This window comes from Chiloscyllium plagiosum, chromosome 13 (assembly GCF_004010195.1).
Source record: "Chiloscyllium plagiosum isolate BGI_BamShark_2017 chromosome 13, ASM401019v2, whole genome shotgun sequence".
In the NCBI taxonomy this organism is placed as follows: domain Eukaryota; kingdom Metazoa; phylum Chordata; class Chondrichthyes; order Orectolobiformes; family Hemiscylliidae; genus Chiloscyllium; species Chiloscyllium plagiosum.
In genome coordinates, this window is record NC_057722.1 from 46,744,957 (window position 1) to 46,749,303 (window position 4,347).

At 39.6% G+C, this 4,347-nt stretch overlaps 1 long non-coding RNA gene across 2 annotated transcripts in view; it reads right to left on the reverse strand.

The window, feature by feature from the left end:
• Window positions 1-711: 711 nt before the first annotated feature.
• LOC122555974 overlaps window positions 712-4,347 on the reverse strand; it is a 15,665-nt gene continuing 12,029 nt past the window's right edge. Inside the window, exons 4-5 of one of the 2 annotated variants that reach the window (XR_006313407.1) lie at window positions 1,912-2,856; window positions 712-1,804 (exon numbers count right to left, since the gene is read on the reverse strand). This is a non-coding gene — a long non-coding RNA (uncharacterized LOC122555974). Of the gene's footprint in view, window positions 2,857-4,347 lie in introns of both variants that reach the window. The other variant, XR_006313406.1, reaches the window with a different exon arrangement.

A 4,347-nucleotide genomic window follows, 5' to 3' on the forward strand; every position in this document is an offset into this window, starting at 1 on the left:
AACCGTTAACTCTGTTTTTTCTCCAAAGATGCTATCAGCCCTGCTGAGTTTCTCCAGTAATTTCTGTCATGTTTGTTCAAGCTAGAACAGGGATTGAACCTATTGCTTTTAGCACCAACCTGATCCACCCTGGCCACCCAGCTGATTAAGGCAACTGGCTGCCCAAGAAATCTGAGTTACAGTGGTAACACAGTTTTACATATATATTGTAGCCTGAAACTACAGATAGTGATGCTATAGAAGCTCTAATTTACTTCCATCACATGGATAACCGCTGTCTGCCATTTGTGCACGTGGGTCTAACTATATTGGCACTCAACTTGTTTGGCCATATTATGAATGCTTAAAAATGTGTTGCTGGAAAAGCGCAGCAGGTCAGGCAGCATCAAAGTCGATTCTCCTTCTCCTTTGACGCTGCCTGACCTGCTGCGCTTTTCCAGCAACACATTTATAAGCTCTGATCCTCAGCATCTGCAGTCCTCACTTTCTCCATATTATGAATGCACCTTCCTTAGTCAACAGCGTAGAACTTGAATCTGGAGCTTCACCTTGCATCACAAATCCTCCATTTGTTGTCAATCTGTAAATCCCCCGATAAGTTTTTTTAAAAATATAGTGCGGAAACAGGCCCTTCAGCCCAACAAGTCCACACCGATTCTCCAAAGAGTATCCCACCCAAACCCATTCCCTCTTACTCTACATTTACCCTTGACTACTGCACCGAACCTACACATCCCTGAACACTATGGGCAATTTAGCATAGCCAGTTCACCTAACCTGGATTTTACCTAATATTACCTCAATAATATGTGTCCTCTTTTGCAAGAAATGCAACCCTAATCTACTAATCTTTTCTTACATCTAAAATTCACCATTCCTGACAACACCTTCAGAAATCACCTCTATATCCTCTCTAGTGTATTTCTATCCTGAAAAAACACATTATTTTTAGCTGTGGTCCAACTAGTGCTTTGCATAATCTTCCTGCCGTTATATTATCTTGTCTAATAAAAGCAAGTTACCTGTATGTTTTCTTAACTACATTATCTGCCACTCCACTTGCCTGCAGGGATCTATGGACATGTTCTCCAAGGTCCCTCTATTCCTCTTCGTTTTTCGGTGCCCCTGTCTATATGCTATTGCTTCTCTACACCAATCTTCCATTAATTGTGTATGCTTTAATTGCCCACCAGAAGCATAACCTCAAAATCCTTCAAATTCAATTCCCTTTGTCACTTGTGTGCCTATATGATCAGTCCATTGATATCTTCCTACAGCCTTTCTTAACCTCATTAACAATCACATAACTAATGTTTTCACTTCCTATACTTTTACCAGCCTCCTGTATTTAAATCAAAATCAGTGTAAACACACCATAAAAAGTAAGGAACCTATAATCCCACTATTTGTGCACTCAGGACATCTCAAAGTTTCTCACAATCAATAGATTATTTCTGAAGTGCAATGATTATTGTTAACGTCAGAAAATGCAGCAGCTAAATATCGCATTAGAAGAAAGATGTGGGGCTTAATTTTCAAAGCATGGTTGGGAGAGAGCACATGTCAATTTACAAATCTGACATACACGATCTCTCGGTCTCATTCTCATATTTGGATTATGTTGCTCTAGTGTTATTTTTAAATGTCAGTGGGATAATTGGGTGAAGTGAGCTTGGTACTCATGAGTTAGATGTTCTGAGTGTCTGGAGCTTCATGCCTGATGCCAGCTGCAGGAGTAGGTGGCAGCCAGGTTGGGGTTGTTGTTGCTGCCTTGCAAAGGAAGACAGGTAGCTCATGGAAAGTCCTGGAGGGTAAAGACATCATAAAGTGACCATGGATGCCAAGTTGAGATACTCAACCCACACTATATGACCCCTCAGATTTCACAAAAAAAGATGAAAGTGAACTTACTATTGACTGTGGAGACCATAATAATTACTTGCTTTGAAATGCCTTGAGAAGTTTTATCTTAAAGCCACTGTATAAAGTTGTTTTTAATTCCATTGATTTTCTGCTGCCTTAAGTATACAGAGCATATATTATAACATCAGAAATGTGAATACATTTTACTTTCTCTAAATAAGTTCAGTAATAATAAAGTGTTCCTTTTAACTAAAGTAATTGCTGTCTTTGGAATTAACAAGCAAGCTTTGTTTTGGTTAGGGTTGATGGATTGCTGTCATTGTTTAACTGTAAAATTAAATGGATGAATTATCAATCTTTCAATTATGAATGTTCAGAATTGCTGACGTTTACTTTCTATTCTCATTTACTACAGCTGCATTTCATTCTCTTAGTTCAGATTTCACTGGAATATTAAAATGCTCTTAAATCTCCAATGACACTGTTATAGTAAAGGAAGCCATCCTTGCTTAATGAGATTGCGTAAACTGTCTCAATATTTTTTTTTCCCATTTTCGAGCAGTCTGATACCTTGGTATACTTGCCCAAATACTTTTTGGTTTGTTATTCATGTTACTGGAAAGCTGATTGTGCCATGTTATCGTCAGGGAGCTGCCATTTTCCCATAATATGCAATGTGCATAATCAGGAGATTTACTCTCAGTGTAGCTTATAATAAACTCTTGGTTCCAGGGAAGAAGACTTTGAGGCCACATTATATGTTGGCCTCATTAGTGATTGCAAAATATTGAAATGGTTGCACAATGATTGCATATCAAAGCTTTCCTGTGAATCTTACCACAAGGGAACCTCTCAATCCAAATTTCTGGTCTTTTTGTACGAGGGTTAAAAGCCTCCTGAAGATCGAAACACTTGATACCACAATGTGGGTGATCGAATCACTGTTGGTATAATACTGCACCGTGAAATGGCTCGTATCTCCAAAATGATCTGCTGGAAACCGGAACATATACAGACTTCAGAGCAACATTTTGGCATGTCTTTATCCATTCCATGCAAGACAATTAGCATTTATATCGTGCCTTTCACAACTTCATGATGTTCAAAGCACTGTGCAAAGATGAATTACTTCTGAAGTGTGGTCAATGCTCTTTTGTAGGCAATATTGCAGCAGCCAAATTGTACATTGTATCCTTCCCAATACTGCAAACCACACTCGAACTGAAGTTTCATTAAAGATTATACACATTTCTGACTTTATGGCTTTTATATTCTATTTGCCTTGTCATAAAACCTAGAACTCCATTGACTTCTTTTTACAGCTTTCTCAACCAGATCTGCTGCCTTTTGCATTTTGTAGCCCTGTATCCCAAATTTGTCATCTCTCTCAGAGAACAGAATCTGGTCCTATGCAGAATATAGTTACTACTGTTATTTCTTTTTAGCAAGCTACAGTCCTTCTAGGTCTATTTTCAAATCACGGTGAACAGAAGTGTTCCCAGTACCACACCTTGTGGGACATGAGTAACAACTAACAACCACATTGAAGAATTGTCCTTAATTCTTGCCCACAGTTTTTTTTCCTTACATTCAGTACTTAATCTAGTTTCCTAACCTTCTCCTAATTCCATATCAATTCTAGTACACATTCTACAGAATTCCATTTTTATTCCCATTGACTTTCTCCATTTGAATTATTAAGTGCGCAATTAAAAGCACCCTGAAGAATTCTTCTGTCTATTCTTCTCATCTCTCGAAACTGACTGAAGATTTTCTGAAGCCAAAGCAGAAATGGCTGGAGACACTCAGAAGACCTGACTGCATCAGTGGAAACAAAACAGAGTTAACAATTTGAGTCCAGTGACCCTTATTCAGAACTGAGAATTACTATAAAAAGTTGGTATATATGCTGAAGATGGGAGTGGGGTATGGGGAGAGAAGTCATAGAGATGTACAGCATGGAAACAGACCCTTCGGTCCAACTGGTCCATGTCGACCAGCTATCCCAACCCAGTCTAGTCCCACCTGCCAGCACCCGGCCCATATCCCTTCAAACCCTTCCTATTCATATACCCATCCAAATGCCTCCTAAATGTTCCACCACATCCTCTGGCAGCTCATTCCATACACGTACCACACTCGGCATGAAAAGGTTGCCCTTTTAGTTTCTTATATCTTTCCCCTCTCACCCTAAACCTATGCCCTCTAGTTCTGGACTCCCCGACCACAAGGAAAAGACTTTATCCATTTATCCTATCCATGCCCCCCATAATTTTGTAAACCACTATAAGGTCACCCCTCAGCCTCCGACGCTCCAGGGAAAACAGCCCCGGCCTGTTCAGCCTCTCCCTCTCGCTCAAATTCTCCAACCCTAGCAACATTCTTGTAAATCTTTTCTGAACCCTTTCAAGTTTCACAACATCTTTCCGATTAGAAGGAGACCAGAATTGCATGCAATATTCCAACATTGGCCTAACCAATGTC